This window comes from Callorhinus ursinus, unplaced genomic scaffold (assembly GCF_003265705.2).
Source record: "Callorhinus ursinus isolate GAN/ISIS: 27379988/994484 unplaced genomic scaffold, GSC_fseal_2.0 scaffold40, whole genome shotgun sequence".
NCBI lineage: Eukaryota > Metazoa > Chordata > Mammalia > Carnivora > Otariidae > Callorhinus > Callorhinus ursinus.
Genome location: NW_027397102.1, coordinates 1,599,606 through 1,621,014, shown reverse-complemented (window position 1 = coordinate 1,621,014; position 21,409 = coordinate 1,599,606). Strand labels below are relative to the sequence as shown.

At 36.4% G+C, this 21,409-nt stretch overlaps 1 protein-coding gene and 1 pseudogene across 3 annotated transcripts in view; both read left to right on the top strand.

Annotated features, from left to right (window-relative positions):
• Window positions 1-21,409, top strand: part of ABCB7 (ATP binding cassette subfamily B member 7) — a 160,191-nt gene that overhangs the window by 50,155 nt on the left and 88,627 nt on the right. The window lies entirely within an intron of this gene.
• On the top strand, window positions 8,987-9,148 carry LOC112835040 (U4 spliceosomal RNA; annotated as a pseudogene).

Below are 21,409 nucleotides of genomic sequence, written 5' to 3'. Positions count from 1 at the left end.
AGTTTTTCATGCTTTTGGTCTTTCTTTCCCACTCAAAGAGTGCCATTTAATATGTCTTAAAGGGCTGTTTTAGTGGTCATGAACTCTTTAAATTTTGTTTGTCTGGAAAACTATTTCTTTTTCTATTCTGAATGATAGCCTTGGTGGGTAAAGTATTCCTGACTACAGATTTTTCCCACTCAGCGCCTTGAATATATCATACCACTCTTTTCTGTCCTGTCAGGTTTCTGTGGATAGGTGTGTTGCTAACCTATTTGTCTTACCTTGTAAGTTAGGGACTTTTCTTTCCTTGCTGCTTTAAGGAGTTTTTTCCTTATTTCTGTATTTTGCATATTTCATTACAGTATGTCTTAGTGTTGGCTTGTTTTGGTTGATTTTGATTGGAGTCTGTGCCTCCTGGATTTTGATGTCTGTTTCCTTCCTCAGATTAGGGATGTTTTCAGCTATAATTGGTCAAATAAACCTTGGGTTCTTTTTTCCCACTCTTCTTCTGGGACTGATATCATACGCATGTTATTATGCTTTATGGAGTCACTGAGTTCCTTAAGTCTATATACATGATCCAGTATTTTTCTTTTCCTCTATGGCTTCATTTTCCATAATTTTGTCTTCTATGTCACTTATTTTTTCTCTGCTTCTTCCATCCTTGTGGTTATTACAACCAATCAGTTTCGTGTCTCAGTTATAGCATTTTTTATTTTGACCTGACTAGTTTTTCAGTCTTTTATCTCTGCCGTGTGGGACTCCCTGGTGTCTTTTATGCTTTCCTCAAGCCCAGTTAGTATCCCTATGTTTGTCACTTTAAATTTTGGATCGGGCATATTACTTATTTCTGTTTCAATTAGATCCCTGGCTGTGTCCTTTTCTTGTTCTTTCTTTTGGCATGAATTCTTCTGTCTTGGCATTTTGTCTCGGTCTCTTGTCTTCTGTTTGTTAGGAAATCCTGTTGTGTTTCCTGCTCCTGAGAGTAATGGTTTTAGGAAGAAGAGATCTTATAATATCCAGGGCCTGGCTCTTCAGGGAGTGATTTTGGTGTTTGCCGTGTGCAGTTTGCTTCTGTGTTTTGGCTGCTCTTTTTTTCAGGTCACTCTTCTGCAGAGTTTCTCCTTGCCTGCAGTGGGGAGTGTTTGGACCTTTTTCAGAGTATGGTGAGTTTTAACTAGGTGTGCTCTGGTCTGCTTGTTAAAAGAGGCCATTTCCTGTTTCCACTAGAGCTGAAGCTTTGCTGCACTCTCTTGTCAGTAGGCTTGGTGTATATGGGGGATTTGTGCTGGTCTTATGGGGGAGGGGCCCCTGCTCTTGTTCTCAGGCACATTTGCCTTAGTACAGAAGCACCTGCAGAGCACAGGGTGGTGAGGCTTGATGTAAGCTGCTAGGGCCTTCATTGTTGGTGCTGTTCTGCTCAGTGAAGTCAGTCCGAGCTGAAATTCAGGGGAGGAAAATGGCGCCAGCTGTCTTCCTCATGCCCAGAGAGGGGAGTTCGCATCTGCTGCTGTCTGGGAAGCCCTCACACAATAGCAAACAATCTCCTCTTGTGAATTGCAGGTGTCCCTCAGATCCCTGCCTTCAACTTGTCTGTGTCCAGGCCATCTGCCTGCCCAGCAGTGCAATGCACCTATGTTTTATCTTAGTATTGCCAGCTGAGTTTCAAAACTCCAAACTTTAGGGGCCTGGCGGAGCTTGGACCCATGCTGGTCCTCTGTGGGAGAGTGTTGCAAGCAATGGGACTGGTGCTGGTTTGTCCCAGAAGGGTAGTTGCAGCAATGCGCAGGAGCTTGGAGTTTATATATAGTAGAATGGTACAAAAAAGGCATCATCCAGGTTTGCTGCCCTCACCAGGTGTTTCTGCCCCCACCAGGTGTTTCTGCCCCCATGCTAAGGAACCAGGTAGCCCAGTGGCTCACTGGCTTTTGGCCCCTGAGTGGTAATGCCAGGTGCACTCCAGGAAGGGGTAACTGTTTCTCCCAGTGTGTCCCAGGGGTTCCTCAGATTGTGCTGTGCACTCCCGGGCCTCTGCTCTCCTCCACAGAAGCGCTGCTGCACCTGCTGGGCTCTACACTGACCGTGGTGTGGACTTCTAAAACCCCAGTTTTTGAGCTCCGCTGGTTGCAAAAACTCACAGTAACCAGCTCCTCTCATTTTTCCAGTCAGTGATTTTGGGGAAGTGTTTTTCTTGTGTGATCCCATGTGTGCTTCTTTCTCCCTGTCTCCCTCTCTCCTCTCTCCTCTCTCCATGATCAGGCCTCTCTCCCCTCTCTAGCACCTGTAGTCCTCTTCTCCCTCAAATCACATCTTCACACCTCCTACCTTCGGGATATGTCCTCTTCTCACCCTCTATTTGTACAGTTTGTTCTCTCAGTTCTCAGATTGATTTCTTGTGTGTTTAGAATGATTTGATATTTATCTAGCTGTGTTTGAGGCACAAGTCAAGCATAGTGTCCGCCTATCCTCCACCATCCTCAGCCCTGTTCCACTTTCATTCTATTTGATTTCACTATGTTGTGTACCATTTTTGTCCCTCATATCTTGCCTTTTTGAGGTTTAGTTGATTTTGGCATGTTATAGTGATTCACTTCTCATTTCATTTTGTGTATATATATATGTATATAATGTATATGTATTATATATTTATTTTAGAAATTAGCATTTAGTATAGGGATTACAACTAAAATTTGAAATTGATACCAATTTAACTTCAACAACATAAAGAAAATGCTGCTTCTATATAGGTGGAGTCTTCCTTCTTTACATTATTGTTATCATATATTACTTATTTATACATTGTATGACCCTTATCATGGATTTATAAACATTTTTACGTTTATCTTTAGTGTCACGTTTGAAGTAAAACATGGAGTTACAATCCAGAAATATAATTTTAATATTTACCTATGCAGTCATCTTTACTGGAAATTTTTATTTATTTATATGTCTTTGAGGTACTGTCTCATGTTCCTTCCCTTATATTTTCTTTAGCATTTCTTGTAAGTCAGGTCAGCTAACTAAAGACACTCTCTGATGAGGTTGGTTCTTTCAGTTTCTGATTGTTTTCAGTGTTTCTGTTGAGGAATGGGTTTTTCAAGCTCTCTGCTCTTCCATTTTGCAGTCATGTCATTAGCTAAGATTCTTGGTATTATAACCAAAGTTAATTATTCTATTTATTTTTCTGTGTGGTTATTTAGCTTGTGATAGTTAAAGTCACTTGTATCTGAGGGTTGAGAGGATGGGCCAAATGGGTGAAAGGGGTAAAGGCTTCCAGTTACAGAAAGAATAAGTCATGGGGAGAAGTAGCCCTCTCCAGAAACCTGACTGTGCCGTCCCCTTGGTATAGAACTTCCAACCTTCATACCTTTCTGGGACATTGGCAGAACAGGAGGATCCTGAGCTTACCTAATCCCACAGTGACACTAAGAAAATAGGCACATCAGTTCAAGTAACTCTGAAAATGACCTGAAGCCTGGCTGGTGGCAGACATATGGTGTGACTGCTGACACCACTCAGATATAAGCCCATGGCAGCCCAGACTGCCACCATAACAACAAAGGGACCAAACCCTGCCCTGTGTGCCTACAGCAGGCAAAGTTAGCATTGTAGTCAACTCTCTGCTGAAGGCATACATGGCTCAGCCACAACAGGGCACATGCACCCAACATAGCAGACACCCATGAAGTGCCTGGTTCTTATGAAAGGGGGCATTGTGCTGCAGGACACCACAGGACCTCTTCTTTGTAATATAACTACTTTAAAGATTAGGAGACATACCTGACTTACCTAATACATAGGAACAAACACAGAGAGTTAGACAAAAATGAGACAGAGGAATATGTTCCAAGTGAAAGAACAGCAAAAACCAAGCAATAGAGCTAAATGCAACAGATATAATCAATATGCTTCATAAAGAATTCAAAGTAGGGGCGCCCGATGTCTCATTCGGTTAAACATCTGCCTTCTGCCTTCTGCTCGGGTCATGATCCCAGGGTGCAGGGATCGAACTCCACATTGGGCTCCCTGCTCACCTGCTCAGTGGGGAGTCTGCTTCTCCCTTCCCCACCCGCCCCCCCCCGCTTGTATGCTGTCTCTTGCTCTCTCTGTCAAATAAAGAAAATGGACAGAGGACCCACATAGACATTTTTCCAAAGAACTCATACAGATGGCCAGCAGACAACATGAAATGATGCTCGACATCAGTAATTAGCAGGGAAATGTAGATCAAAAGCACTATGAGATATCACCATACGCCCATCAGAATGGCTAGAATAAAAAAGACAAGAAATAACAAGTATTGGCAAGGGTGTGGAGAAAAAGGAAGCCTTGTACACTGTTGGTGGTAATGCAAATTGGTGCAGACAGTGTGGAAAATAGTATGGAGATTCCTCAAAAGGTTAAACAGAATTACCAAATGGTCCAGTAATTCCCCTACTGGATGTTTACAAATGGGGAAAAAAAAGTAATTTGAAAATATGTATGCATCTCTGTGTTTACTGCAACATTAATTACAATAGCCAAGATATGTAAGCAACCTAAATGTCCATTGACAGATTAATGGATAAAAAAGTGATATATATATATATATATATATATATAATGGAATATTACTCAGCCAAGAAAAGATGAAATCTTGCTATTTGTAACAACATGGATGGACCTAGAGGGTGTAATGCTAAGAACAATAAGTGAGTCAGAGAAAGACAAATATCATGTGATTTCACTCATGTGGAATTTCAGAAACAAAACAAATGAACAAAGAAACAAAAGGAAGCAAACAGCAACAACAACACAGTATGACTCTTACATACATAGAACAAATTGGTGGTTGCCAGAGGGGAGGTGGTTTGGGACATGGGTGAAAGATGTAAATGGGATTAAGACTATAGATATCTTGAGGAGCACTGAATAATGCATAGAATTATTTAATTTTTTTAAAGATTTTATTTATTTATTTGTCAGAGAGAGAGAGCACACGCAGGGGGAGAGGCAGGCAAAGGGAGAAGCAGGCTCCCTGCTGAGCAAGGAGCCCAATGCGGGACTCGATCCTTGGACCCTGGTATCATGACCTGAGCCAGAGGCAGCTGCTTAACTGACTGAGCCACCCAGGTGTCCTGAATTGTTCAATTTTTATAGTATATACTGCAGGCTGATATAGCACTGTATGCTAATTATGCTTCAATTACACATTTATATCTTGAAAAAAATAAGTCATGGGGTTAAAAGGAATATAAGGAATATAGTGAATGGTATTGGAATAGCATTGTATGGTGAGTGATGGTAGCTACACTTGTGAGCATAGCATAATGTACAGACTTGTGGAATTACTGTTGTACACTGGAAAGTAGGTTGGCACATATGATAGAAGAACACTGAATAGCAAGTGAGAACATTGTTTTAGAGCTAGTGTGATTTTAAAGTGATTAGTCATAGGATACACTATCTCTATATATTTAATTTTATTAAATTGGCTGAGAACATGAAGAATTATGTAATATAGTTGTCTTTTAGTAAGTTTACTTTTAATTTTGATTTATTAACTTCTGAAATTGCATAAGAACTTCATTTAAGAGTTTTACTTTATAAAATAAAATTGTGAATAATGGACAGATTTCAGTGATAGTTATATGCGAAGGGCAAATATTGTATTCTATCCAAATTTCATTTCAGTAAGCTTTACTTACTTTTGGATGACATTTGAATTTGTAGTTAACTAATGCTTTAATTGCCAGCAAAGGCAGTTGCTTTGTAAGTACACAAAGCAATTACACATGAGTCATAGATTCATCAGATGTTAGCATTCAAATAGACTTTGGGGGTAATCTACTCTATTTTGCTAATCTTACAAATGAAAAACTGAAGAATGATATGCCCAGTATAAAGAGATAGTGAATGAATCACAAACCCAAGATCTCCTAACTTCTGGTACAGTGTTTGTCCTGCTACATTATTTTGGGTTTTTTTATTCAGCTCATTTCAGATTACTTTTATTTTGTATAATTAATCCTTGCTCAACCCTTCCTGGGATATTGATAGAGGGAAATTCAGAGAGAAATCTGGATATTGATGAAGCTGTCTTTCTCTTCTTTTTTCTTGGGCTTCTGTATCATCAGGACATTCAAAATCAACTGAAAAGTTGAGGCAATTTTGAATGAGAGTTGCTAGTAACAAAAACATCAAATTACCTCAGATTCATTCTTTTAACTTTATTTGGCAGTTACTCATAGAAGGACTATATTGAATGCCAGGAAGTGTGATAGGTTGTGGGTCACAGCAGGAAACAGACATGGACCTTATATTTGTGGACCAAATGGAAAGGGTGATACGAATACAAATATTAAATAATGACAAAATTTAAATGCAAATTTGGAAATGTAACAAGTGCTATTCTCAGAGATGTGTGCTGCCATTATATTCTTTGTTATGTATAGTTTGACCTAATCAGAGAAGTTAAGGAGGACTTTCCTGAGATAGTTATGCCTAAACTGGGTTCTGAAGAATGAGTAGGATGTAAGTAGGCAAAGAAGAAAAGAGAGTTCTAGGCTGAGGGAAACCCATGTCTAAAAGCTCTGTGGTGGTAGGAAGTATAGGAGCACATGATAAGTTGCTGCAAGATACAACTGGAGGGATAGGTGGCAACCTAAGTATACAGGGCCTTCTGGGTCATATTAGGAAGCCAATAATGTTAATGATCATAACTTATTCTTAGGTACTTATGAGGGAGTCAGGTGTTTCAAGAAGCTGTGTTGACTTGCGGTAGGAGTGGGGGCAATATTATATTCTTTAAAAACTCAAGTAATTCTGATCGAAAATGTCAGGACAGATTTCTACATATAAGCTTTTAATCTGTAAGTGTGTGATTGTGCATACTAATAAAGCAGTTCGAAATTCTTTCATGCATTGTGAAGATACACTTAGTTTATAGGAAATACATGGGGGGGAATTCTCATAATATCAACAGTACACGCACACATATTCAGAATAAACATATGTAGACTGTTTTAAGACCCTTATGACCAAAGCTAATAATCATTACTGAAAATCATAAAAGAAAATTTGAATAATTAGAGAAAGTACTAGAATACTCAGTGTTATACAGATGTTGATTCTTCTTAAATTAATAGCTTTAGGCATATTCCAGTCAAAATTTCTACAGGATTTTTTGATGAGACCTCCACAAAATTATCTCAGTAGCTTCTCTGGAAGAATAAAATGGTGAGAAAAGCCATGAAGATTTTAGTGAATAAAAGTACTGCATGTGTTTTTTGGGGGGAGGAACTTATTCTACCAGATATAAGACTATATAAATTAAACAGTGGTACTGGCATATTGAGTAGACAGGGATATTAGTGAGACCAAATATCAAATTTGAAACAGACCTACATATATGTTTAGTGTTTGTAAATTCTTTAAATTTCAGATTACTAGGGGAAAAAAGACTTAGATTTTTACCTAATACCATAGGCAAAATAAACTGAATGTATTAATGATTAAATATTACAAATTATACCTTAAATCAATGAAAATATATGATATGGCCATTTATTCTCAGAGTAAGAATGGCATTTTTAAGTATGAGAGAATGGCATAACCAAAAAAAAAAAATGGACAAGTGTGATGATGTAAATGTACATATTCTTTGTCAAAGATGATACAACAAAGCAATTCTTATAACAGAAGTGATACCTCTAACATCTAATGAACTCATACAAATAATTTTTTAAAAGACAAAAATGTAATTGAAAGGCCAAGAGGTAAAAAGACCATTCATAGAAAAAGAAATACTGGATGAATAATCAATAAGCATATGAAAAGATTATCAAATTCAGTATAAAAAAACAAGAAACAAAAACAACCCACAAATACAAATTCTAAACAACAGCTGAATCTTTTACTTTCTGCTCAGTTGACAATAGTAAAAACATATGCACTGTTCCTATAGTGAAATGATTCTTAGGCAGTGCTACTGGGAATGTAAGATGGCGCAACATTTCTGGAGGGCAATTTGCCAAGTGGATCAAAAACCTTAAAAATGTTTGTGCCTGGGGAAATGTCAGCAAAATTGTAGAGTAGGTGATACTAGCTTTCTGACCCACACCAAAAGTAACAATTAGACAGCTACCTATGAAAAAAATAGCCCTGGAGGAGGGTGTTCCAGATTCTAATGAAAAAGTATGGGAACACAATGGAACAAAAAATAAATGGAGAACAGCCTTGTAGAAAGGATTGCTGGGGAGATAGGCATAATAGCTGAGACATCTAGAAAAGCTAAGAACAAAGAAGGGCAGGAGACATCAGTATCAGCCGTGTGGCACTGATCCCTAGTGGCCTTCTCTGCTGAGGACCTCAGCAGCTTCTGCAACAGCCTCAGCCTCCCTTTGCAGCTTTCACAGCTGATGTTCTCAGAATGTTTTTCTGTGTAGACCTTAGTGCCTCCTCTGCTGAAGACACTGGCAGCTTTTACCACTGAGGTAACCAAAAGCCATCACCACCATGGACCCCCTCCCCCAGAGAGTGTGATACTACTGTCCTCCTACCAAGAAGGAGCTGCTGTTGCACTGCCAACCCCCTGACCATATACCCATGCCCTGTATGTCAGAACTGTGACCATCCTGCACATGCTTGTGCTCCAGACCTTGGCTCTTTGGCTGCAAATTAATAAAATTGATATACACATCAACAGAATGAAGGATAAAATCATGTGATCATGTCGATAGATGGAGAAAAAGCATTTGTCAAAATTCAACATTCTTTCATGATTAAAAAAGCTTTCAAAAAATTAGGTATAGAAGGAAAATACCTTAACATAATAAAGGCCGTATATGACAAGCCCACAGTTAACATCAAATTCATAGTGAAAAACTAAAAGCTTTTCCTTTAAGATCTGGAACAAGACAAGGTTCCCACTCTTACATTTTTAAGTTCAACATAGTACTAGAAGTCCTAGCCAGAGACATTTGACAAAATAATGAAACATTATGTTGAAATGTGTATTATTTCTAGCTTTGCGCAGTGGCAGTATCGTAGCCAATGAGGTTTATCCGAGGCGCAATTATTGCTAATTGAAATGTGTATTATTTCTTCCATTTTTTTTCTTGACACCCTCCTCAAAAATCAGTTGACAGTAAATGTATTGGTTCATTTCTGGACTCTCAGTCTTGTTCCATTGATCTGTATTTCTGTGTCTGTGCCAGTACCACCTTGTCTTAATGACTGTGGTTTCATAGTAAGTTTTCAAATCAAGAAATGCCTTCAGTTTTCTTCTTCAGGGACATTATTGATATGTTGGATCATCTTTTCCTAGCTCCAATTATGTTACTTTTTCTTGAATCCTTATTTGTCTTATACATTTTTATTAATATATTCTCCTTTTATTAAGACATTATTTGTTGAGTTTATTTGCCCTCGTGTATTTGCTTTTGTATGCCTTCTCATTTGGACTTTATTTCTAAAATGTGCTTTTTTCCTTTTAATTATTAATTTATTAATTTATTAATTATTTATAGTTAATTTATTAATTATTTTTTAATTCTTTCATATTTCTGAATGTACCCAATTTTGCTTTATGTTCTTTTATATATTGTGTCTTTCTCTTAAAATCTGTAGCTTATTTTGAGATATTTTATATTTCTGATCGTGTTTTATAAGCATGTGTTATGCTTTCCTTGTCTATGGTGTTGTCATTCTGTTTATTATTTTTTAATACCAAGTTTGGGGTTTGATCTTGATAGTTTTCTGTTGCTCATTTTTATGTGAAATGATTTTGCCTAAGTTTTTCGAAGGAGGCTTGGTTCAGCTAGAAAGTTAGAAAATAACTTCAGAGAGCTCCCTTTTTGTGTTGTTTTCAGCTTGTTTCAGCTTATTTTCTGTGATATCCTTTCTCTCTTCCCCTTTCTTTTGTGTGGGCCATCTTTTCCTTTGTTCCTATTGTCCTTATATCATGTCCAATTTTAATTCTAATTCCAACAGTTTCTCCTCATTGTGTCTTGAAAGGGGCTTTGTTAGTCAGTTTTGAGGACTGATGGGGTTAAGACTGCTCCAGCTGTTTGAGAATTTATTATCCATGACTCCTTGCAATCGTCCACTACTGGAATGGACAGAAGGCCTTCCAGTTTCACCTACTGTTCCCAATGTGGCCACTAGGTTTTCCAGTGACTACTATATGGGTATTCTCTTGGTTTCAGGTCTGCATATGGCCTCTGCTTATTATCACAGAATTGCTGATACCATGCAGATCATGTGGCCATGGTAGTTTCTCTCCTGTGCTTGTTTTTTGAGGTTCAAGGGAATTTATGTCCTAATTTTGTTATAAATGTTGTATATAAGTTCTGTTCTTGGTTTTGTGTGTTCTGTCTGTAATGTGAGAATTCAAGAATATGAAAATATTATGCTTCCGCCGCCCTGCCATCTCCCCTGTCATGTTTATTTTTTTTTATTGTGGTAAAAAATAACACATAATATATTACCCTCTTAAAAAATTTTTAGTGTGCAGTACAATATTGTTAACTGTAAGCAAAGTGTTGTACAGGAAATCTCTTTTTGATCTTATATAACTGAACCTTTGTATTTATTGAAAAGCAGCTTCCTGCTTCTTCCACCCCACCAGCTCCTGGCACCCACCATCCTACTTTCTGCTTCTATGAGTTTGACTGCTTTAGATACCTCGATGGAATCATGTAGTATTTGTTCCTCTGTAAGTGGCTTATTTTACTTAGCATGTTCTCCTTCAGGTTAATCCAAGTTGCTACATATGACATACTTCTTTTTTAAGGATGAAAAACATTCCATTGTAAGTATATATCACATTTTCTTTACTTATCCACTGATGGACATTTAGGTTGCTTCCACATTTTGACTATTGTGAATAATGCTTCAGTCAATATGGGAGCACAAATATCTCTTCAAGATTTTGATTTCAGTTTGTTTTGGATAAATACTCAGGTCTGGGATTGGTAGCTTATATGGTAGTTCTATTTTTAACTTATTGAGGAGCATCCATACTGTTTTCCATAGCAGCTGCACCATTCCACATTTCTACCAACGGTTCATAGAGTTCTAAACTTTCCACATCTTCACCAGCATTTGTTTTTTTCATGACCATCCTAACAGTTACAAAGTAATATCTCACTGAGGTTTTGATTTTTCTTTAACTGTTGCCATATTTGTTAATTGTGTTCTGTCTTATACTTCTTTGGTCCTGCCTTTCATTTCTTGCTTCTTTTGTGTTTCATTGATTTTTTTTTTTTTTTGGTGATATTCTTTGATTCCTTTTCATTTTCTCTTGTGTATCTTTTACAGGTATTTTTTTGTGGTTATCATGGGGCTTTCATAAAACATCTTATAGCAATATATTTTATGCTAACAACTTAATTTTGATCGCTTATGAAAAATGCTATAGTTTTACTCTCCCACATATACTTTATATTATTGATGTCAGAATTACACCTTTTTATAGTGTATGGCCATAAAATATTTCTAGTTATAGTCATTATTTATGATTTTATCTTTTAATCCTATAATAAAGTTATTTTTGTACCACTTTTGCATTATTATAGTATTCTTTGTCTGTATATCTCTTTTTACCAGCTAGCTTCATGCTTTCGTGTGCTTTTGTGTTACTGTTCAGTGTCCTTTCTTTTCAATTTGAGGAACTCCCTCTATCTTCTAAGGCAGGTCTAGCATTTGATAAAACCCTGTCAGGTTTTGTTTATCTCAAAGTCTTTATCTCTACTTTTTGAAGGCTGTTTTTGCTGGATATAGTATTCTTGGTTAGCAAGTTTGTTTTTTTTTGGTCACCTTGAATATGTCATCCCATTCTCTTCTGGTCTGTGAAGTTTCTGATGAGAAGTCTGCTCTTAGTCTTAATTGAGGCCCTCTTTTCTGAGATGAGTCACTTTCTGCTTGCAAAATTCCTTGTCCATGAGTTTTTACAATTTGATTATAATGTGTCTTGTGGATTTTTTTGGATTGTTTTTTGGTCCCTTTGGGTTTATTGACTCTCATTGTCAGTTTGCCTCTCCAGATTTGGGAAGTTTTCAGACATTACCTATTGAGATAATCTTTTTGCATCTTGCTCTTTTCTTGTTCTGAGACTCCCATAATATGAAAGGTGATTTGTTTTATGGTACATCTTAAGTCTCTTAGGCTTTCTTCACTCCTTTTCATTCTTTTTTTCTTTTTACTCCTCTGGGTGGATGATTTCTAATGACTGTTCTTCACGTTGGCTGATTCTTTCTTCTACCTAACCAAGTCTGTTCTTGAACCCAGGTACTGAATTTTTCAGTTCAGGTTTAGTACTATTTAGGTCCAAAATTTTCTTTTTTATATTTTCTGCTTTTTTCTTGATACTCTTATTTTGCTCATGCACCATTTTACTAAGCTCATTGAACAACTTTTTGACAATTATTTTGAACTTTTTGCCAGGTCACTCATATAACTTCATTTCTTTAGTGTCAGCTTCTGGATCTTTATTTTATCCCTTTGATGAGACCTTATTTCTCTCTTTTTTTCATGTTCCTTTTTGCTTTGCATTGGTATCTGCACATATGAGGAAACAACCATATTTCCTAGTCTTTATGTACTGGCTCTGGAACAAAAGGCCTTCACCAATCATCCCAGCTAGACATTCTGAGGGCCTATGGATATATCTTCTCTGGACTTGTGTATGTAGATTTTTAATTAGAGGGATTTGAAGCTTGTAATTTCTTGCTCACTTGGGTGTCTGCTATACTGCTGGTTCTCTGAAACAGTAACACATCACCAAGGTATTTTTTTGTTTTCAACTTCTCCATGCATCTGTAATATGCCATGTCTAACCAGTTCTCTAAGTCAGGCAAGACAGAAACCAGACCCTTGGACAGCCTGCTGATGAGTCAGAATGTTAGATGCATGCTCCACCCCTTCCCTTCTTCCCAAAGTAGAAGCCTTGAGTTGTGCATCTTCTCCTGATCATGCTGAGTATACTGCTCACTGCTCACCACTCTCTGTTGTTCTCAGCAGCCCCCAGGCATCCAGACTGTGTTGGTTCTGTCAGAGCTTCGGGTGAGGTGAGACAGAAACTATCGCCGTGGGCAGCGCTCTGAAAGGCTAGGATGTTGGATGCATGTTTCTCCCTCGCTGTCAGGAAGGAAGCCTCCTTCCTGTTGTGCAAAGCTGTGCCAACTATAGTAATGCACCAGCCACTTTCCTTTGTTCTTAGCTGCCCCGAGAAATCCAAACTATTCTGGTTCCAGCAGCACTCCAAGTAAGCTGAGACAGAAACCAGTACCTCAGGAAACACTCTGTAATTCTGCAATGCTGAACACATGTTTCACTACTCTTCCCTTCAAGGAAAAAGTTGCAGGCCAGAATGATCTGTCTTGGCATTGAGCTCTGCTGGCTTAGGGGAGGGGTTCATTGTGGATAAAGTGAATTTGCTATTCTTACGTTCTTCAGTGGCAGCTGTTCTCAACTTTGTCCTTGTCTCGGGTATTGCAACTTGGAATGTGAAATTCTCATTAAGGTATTTTGGTCCATGTATACTCATCAAATCAGTGTTTCTGTGGTAGAGCTAGGGTTTTCTTTTCTGACATCTTGTGATGTCACTCCTTTAACTCTTTTTTAAATGTAATATATGAGCAGAAAAATGCAAACATCATGAATATAGAGCTTGATGACTTTCTGCAAACTGAACAGACATGTAAATCTGTATCAGATTTGAAGGACAATTTAGTTGTATCTAAAACTAGGTTTGACATTTTTTTAATGCTCTGAAAATCCTCTACTGTTTTTACATTCAGTATAACTTGTTGAAAAGTCTTTCTAGATTGTTTTAGAATATATTATTTTATTTTGATATTCCTAAGTTTTGTTGTGAATGTGTCTAGATGATAGGTTTTTTTGTTATTTCTCTTCTTGGCACTCTATATACTCTTCCAATATGATATCTTTCATCTTTAATTTTGGCAAATTTAATCTCTTTGTATTTAATTTTTTACACTTTGTTTTTAATTAAATTATAATTAACATACAGTGTCAGTTTCAGGTGTACAATATGATTCAATTCTATATATTACTCAGTGTTCATCATGATAAGTATATTCTTAATCCTGTTCACCTATTTCACCCATTCCCTCCACCCACCTCCCCTCTGGCAACCAGTTTGTTCTCTGTATAAGAGACTGGGTTTTTTTGTTTGTCTCTTTCTTCTTTGTTTTGTTTCTTAAATTCCACATATGAGTGAAATAATATGGTATTTGTTTTTCTCTGACTTAATTTATTCAGCATTATACCCTCTAGGTCCATCCTTGTTGCAAATGGCAAGATATTCTTTTTTAATGACTAATAGTCCATTGTGTATATATACCAAATTTTCTTTGTCCATTCATCTATTGATGGGCATGTGGGCTGCTTCCATAACTTGGCTATTGTAAATAATGCTGCAGTAAACGTAGGGATGCATCTATCTTTTTTAATTAATATTTTCATTTCCTTTGGGTAAATATGAAATAATGGAATTACTGGATCATATGGTAATTCTGTTTTTAAGTTTTTGAGGAACCTCCAGTTACTTTAGATTTTAATTTTTTCTTGGTATCATATTAAATAGTTGTTAATACTTAGACTTTGTGTTCCTTTATTTAACTTTTGTTACTTTTAAAATCTAATATTGCTATTTTCTTTTCTTTTATTTTGTCTCCTGCTTGTCCCTGTTACTCCTTGCCCCAGGCTCTGCAGCTAGTATATATATGCCTTTATGTGCTTACAGCAAATAACAACACTGAAGGGTGCTCCAATCTGAAGAGAGTTCTGATGGGTGCAGAATAGGTTAAGCCCCTGAGCCACGTGTTCAGGAAGCTGCCAGACAAGTCAAAATACACAACCACATTTCTTTGAGCACAAAGCCTATATTTCCCCTTCTGGTACCAGGAAGCCATACCAGAAACGAGAGATGCTGTCCATCCCCCATGGCTGCCTCTGATCTGGGGAATTGGGGATGGTGGGTAAGTAAGCACAAATGTCAACACTTTCTACTGAAATTTAGCGACTTCTTTCTTCATTATTCACTCTCTGGTTGTTACTAGTTTTTAAATTAGATTCCAGAGTTCTAAAAAAGTTGTTTCTATCAGTTTTTGACAGCTTAATCATTGCTTCAGTGGAGGTATGTATTTTTGAATTTCCATACTCTGGAACTTTTGGTGATGTCACTCTTTATTTTTAGGATACAGTTGCATTGATGCTGTTTTTTTTATTTTTTAAAATTTATTTATGTGTGTGAGAGAGAAAGCAAGCACGAGAAGTGGGGAAGGGCAGAGGGAGAGGGAGAAGCAGACTCCCTACTGAGCAGGGAGCCTCATGCAGGACTCTATCCCAGGACCCTGGGATCATGACCTGATCTGAAGGCAGATGCCTAACCGACTGAGCCACCTAGGCGCCCTGCATTGATGCTCTTACCAGAAGCATCACATGTGTTTTATTAACAATAGAAAAATTAATCTAGACATTTCAAGGTTACCAATCAGGAAGATGACAGTAAACTTACTAGGTCTAGTACATCATAGATATTGTTAGTATTGGTGATGTTAGGGATGTACATCTCCAGTCCACCACTTACTGGCTCTGTGAATTTGGGCATAGCACCCTCACTGAGCCTCAGCATCTAGTCTGTAAAATGGGAATAATAGTAGATACCTTGTAGCGTTGTAGTGAGAACGATATGAGATAATGTGGCATTGGACAGAAGACTAGCCAAATAGTGACTGCTTAGTGAATGGTAGCTGCTGTGGTTTTTACTAAAAATGATTATAGCTATTTCTCATCCACACTGTTTGTAATGCAAAAGTACTTTTGCATACCAAAAGCAGAATGAAAATATGAAAAGTAGATAAAATACTACCCTGGCCTTCAGCGAATCTATTCTGTTGTGGGCTGAGCGTCTCCAAGGACAAACTAAAATTGAAGCATTTTTTGGGTGGATGATATTGGGAAGGCAGTCAATATATATCTTATCATTGCATTTGTATTTCTGTGATATTTATGCCTGCATCTGTTAGTTTTAGATTATAAACTCCTCAAATATAAGGATCATGCATTTAAAGTTTTTGTTGTGTACAATGTGTAAGATAATAACCTTTTGGTATTACAACAGTGAATACAATTTAAGAAGGTTGATATGGCAATTTAGAGCAAGGTTTGTTTACTCTTGAAACAATCTAGAGTGACTTTAAGGCTTTTAAGCTTCTCTTTAAGGCATTTAGAAGAAAGTACAGCTCTTAAAATGTTTCTAAGAGAGCTGCCAGTTTTCTTCCTGGCATTATGTGAAAACAAGTGTTCTAGTCATTGTGTGAATTATGGTCACCTTATGGAATTTTCAAAGTGCAGTTGAAACGAGGAGTGGCTATTTTTAGGAAAAAACTCTGACAGGTTTTCAGGGCTCACATAGATATATGAGATAAATGAGAGAAAGAAAAATTAAGACATTTTTGTCTGTGTATATTTGAGAGGGTGTACAGTATCTTTTGAAAAGGTTATTTTTTTCTTATTTGAGAAGCTAATTCATTTGTTTGGGGCACTAACTGTGTTACCAGAAATAGTTGTGTTTTATATCACATCTCTGTTTAATTAGACCATGAGGCGGTAATGGAATAGAGGTTAACAACCTTCTCAGGTTTGAGTGCTATTAGCAGTACTAAACTAATAATTAAAACATATGCAGATAAAAGAGAAAGAGAAATCTACCAACACATAAAAAGAGAGAAACAAAAAAGGTAGTAGCAAGGAGATAGAAAGGAGACACCCGTGTTGAGGGCAGTGGCAGATTGCTGTCAGTCCCCCAAGGCCCATGTTTATCTACCTCTATAGTAGAAATTAGCTTTCAGCGTGCTAAAAAGAGACTTGATATGGATAAGCTGAAAGGAATTTAAAATTCACAAAACCAAATGCTTTATTTAAAATACCTTTTCCATCTAGTGCTTAACAGGAACTCATTAGGTATCATTTGTGGGCCCTGGAGTTCGGTTTGTGTTTACGTCAATATTCTCTTACTCTATACTTGCATTATAGGCAAAGCTTATGCCACGTACTTCCTACCAAAAGACTGCCTGTTACTAGACCTTGTTGGAATGCTTATTAAGAAAACCAAGGTATTTTGGATATGATTTGCACAGCGAGTCTTGCAGAGTAATCAAGTAAATGAATATCCTATCTTGTATGAGTTTAGTATAATTTTCCAGGTAACTGACTCCTCAGCAGCAATCTGACATATCCATAAGAAGTATTAAAGATAAATGAGCATTTATAGAAAAAAAATAAAGTGGCAGGTCTGCTATTGGTTCAAATTGTCCAGCTAATGGAACTTAAATTTAAGAAATATGCTTGAGAGTTCTCTCTCAAGCTCATATTAGTAAACATAAAGACTGAAAGTTAAAACTGTTAAGTAGCAGAAAATAGGTTCAATTGCACTTTCTCAATTTCTTTCACATTATCTCATCATTCCCGCTGTAGTGTGAAATGTGTGGTAACATCTCCATTTTGTGCACAAATATAGTAAGGCTAGGAATCTTAAAATACTAAGTGATTCATACCAATTTTCTAAAGTTCTTGGGTTTTAATAAGCCAACTCAATGAAATAATCGATTATTAAACAGTCTAAAATGTATCCTTAGTGAATTACTCTAACAATAAAATTCTCTTTAGGTGTCCCCTAATTTCATGATTTAAAAGGACTTGGTTCTAAAGTTTTTTCTTAGTTTAAAATTCCATCATTGATTTTTATTGCCTTGAATTTGGCAAATACATTGTTCCTTGTTACATTATTAACAAACAGCATGGAATCTCACACCACTTAGCTGAAATGTATGAAGCAGTGACCAAGTTTCATGATGACAGAAATGTCAAATAAGGTTGTTATATGAACGGAACAGTGTCTAAACTTACTTCACAGAAGTTGCCTAAAAAACTTAAAAACTCTATAGAGAGTTTTTATGCTATGCGCTAAATAGGCCTTGCTGCTGGTGTTAAACCCCCCAGAGATGTGAAAATTTGGTTGAGGAAGGGGGGAGTTTTGTGGATATTGTTTGTTCATGATTTGGTTTTCTGTGATGGTGGTGGCGGCAATTTTTTGGTGGAGGTGTTTTCATTTGCTTTGCTATGGCATTATTAGAATCTTTGGAGGCTGCAGGGATTTTAGAAGTCATCTAGAGCAAGATCAGCAATCTATGACCCTTGGGCCAAATCCAGTATACCACGAATATTATTAGAAGGCCTCCGTGTTAAGAATTTTTTTTTTTTTACATTTGTTAACGGCTGGGAAAACCATCAAAAGAAGAATAATATTTTTGTGACATGACAGCAATTATATGAAATTCAAATTTCAGTGTCCCTAAATAAAGTTTTATTTGAACACAGCCACACTCATTTATTTATTATCTGTGACTACTTTTGTGCTACAATGACAGAGTAGTTGTGACAGAGATTGTATGCCTACAGACCCTAAAATATTTACTGTCTGACCATTTAGAGAAAAAGTTTGCTAACCCCTGTTCTAGGGTCATCAAATTTGATAGCAGTGGAGTTCAATCTGACAGTTTTATGGCTTAATGTATGAAGACTTGGGTGACAGGAGTTGTCTAAAATCCTTACGCTACACTGCCATTTATTCTATTAAGCAAGTATTTATTGAATATCTAACACAATGAAGGGAATCCTTTATCCTTCACCTTTTAGCTGAGAAATACCATTATAAAATCTAAGAAATCTATCATATTTTCCCTTTATCCTGCTCTTCCCCTCTGTCTTTTCTCACTTCTTCTCCTGCTCTCCATTCCCATTCCCCTCCTCCCCCTTTTCTTTTATCTCCCTCTCAGCTAGTTTCTGGGCAGTTGGAAAGAAAACCAACTTTAAATAACATGTCACACTTTTGTGCTTTTAAATTAGGTTAAATGTAATTTTAAATTATAGCATTTTCTCTTAAAAAATTATTGAGAGCTTAATTGAGAGCTTAGTCCATTTACATTTAAATTTTAAATATTTTAAGTTTTGTAATGATCAGATTATAACAATATCCACACATGACTGTTTGATACTGTTCAGCATCACATGCATCATAGATGGATGTTTGTAAACTTAGTTTTGTTTCCAAAGCTTCATGAATGAAGAATATATAATTGACTCCAAAATCCCTGATGGGTTGACAATTTATAAGTTGTTCTCTAGGGCGCCTGGGTGGCTCAGATGGTTAAGCGTCTGCCTTCGGCTCAGGTCATGATCCCAGGGTCCTGGGATCGAGTCCCGCATCAGGCTCCCTGCTCCTTGGGAGCCTGCTTCTCCCTCTGCTTCTCTCTCTCTCTCTCTCCTCCTCTGTCTCTCATGAATAAATAAATAAAATCTTTAAAAAAAAATAAGTTGTTCTCTAATCTTTTTATTATTAGATAATTCTTCAAGTGTCATAAACCTTGAGTATACCTTAAATTATGAAGGTTAACTATTGTAAAAAAGTATACATTCATATGTAGTCATTACTACAAAAGTTATTTAATGGGTTTATTTTTAGTAAAGATTGAATTTTTACCTTAAAAAATACAGTTGTAATGGAATATGCCTCAGTTTTATTAGCCTCCTTGCTTAGTTCTTGGTCTCATTTACATGGAGGTAGTTTTGTCTGCCAAATTGATAGCTTTTGTGTTGATAATTATTTATAAATATTTATGGAATGTCTATACAGAGCAAGATATTCTGCCTATGCAACTGTCTATCAAGGGTTAATATTTAAAAAATTTTTTTGAGTATAGTTGACACAGTGCTACATTAGTTTCAGGTGTACAACATAGTGATTCAACTTCTCTATCCCTTATACTATGTTCACTACAAGTGTGGCTACCATCTATTACCATACAACACTATGACAATATCACTGTATTCTCTGTGCTGTGCCTTTTATTCCTATAGCATATTCATTCCATAACTGGAAGCCTGTATCCCCCACAAGGATTAATATTTTTAATGATTAGTGGATGAATAGTGCTGATCTAAATGAGAGTATACATTATTATGTTCAGGGGCCACAGAATCCTTAAGTCTTAGGTTTTTCTAGAATTTATTTTTTTTCCTTAGGTAAAATAAACATAACTCTACAGTGTAAACTTTTTAACTTACCTGCCTCTTCAAATGGACTGGCAGATTGTCATTTTCACTATACTGCATTTATTTGGTATATGTGCACATTAGTCATTTCTGTTATCTTCATGGTTTGTTGCTTTGTGTGTGTTTCAAGGGATAGTGTAAATAAATTCAGATGCTAGGTATATTGAGCAAATAAATTGTAATCTACTCAGTTAAGATTTTTAAAAACATGTTAATAATAGCATCCTTTCCCTTCCATTTCATGAAAACCATAGAATTTCAGAGTTGGAAGGGATCTTAGAGGACATCTAATCCAGGCCTCTTAATTTTCAAATCAAGTTTCACAAAATTAATCATCTTGTTTTCTTTTGCTGCCTAAGACCACTTTTTTTAGTTTATTGAGTTATAATTGATGTATAATATTATATTAGTTACAGGTGTACAAGATAGTGATTCAATATTTGCATACATTGCACTGTAAGTCTAGTTACCATCTGTCACCATACACAGTTAAGACATTATTATTGGCAGTATCCCCCATGCTACATATTAATTCCCCATGATTATTTTATAACTGAAAGTTTGTGCTTCTTAAAATTTTATAATTATTTTTGCTAGTCCTAAAATTGGAATTTTGATAGGGATTGCATAAAATCCATAGATTGCCTTGGGTATTATGGACATTTTAACAATATTAAGTCTTTGTAAACATGAGCAAGGAGTACCTTTCCATTTATTTTTATCTTCTATTTGTTTCATCAGTGTCTTAAAATTTTCCTTGTGAAGGAAGGTCTTTCATCTTTTTGGTTAAATTTATTTCTAGATATTTTGTTCTTTTTGATGTGATTGCAAATAGAATTTTTTTTCTTGATTTCTCTTTTTGATACCTTGTTATTAGTGTATAGAAACACAACAGATTTTTGTATGTCAATTTTATATCCTGCAGTTTTACTTAATTCAGTTATGAGTTCTAACAGTTTTTTGGTAGTCTTCTAAGGTTTTCTATGTAGAGTATCATGTCATCTGCAAATCGTGAAAGTTTTATTCTTTTCTGATTTGGATTGTTTCTTTTTGTTGCTATTTCTTTTGTTGCCTATCAATACTATGTTGACTAAAAGTGGGGATAGTTGGCATCCTTTTCTTGTTCCTGATCTTACAGGAAAAACTTTCAGCTTTTCACTTTTGAGTATATTAGCTGTGGGTTATTCATATATGGTCTTTATTACATTGAGGTATATTCCCTCTATATCCAGTTTGTTGAGTTTTTAAACATAAATGGAATTTCAGTTTTGTGAAATGCTTTTCTGCATCTATTGAAATGGTCATA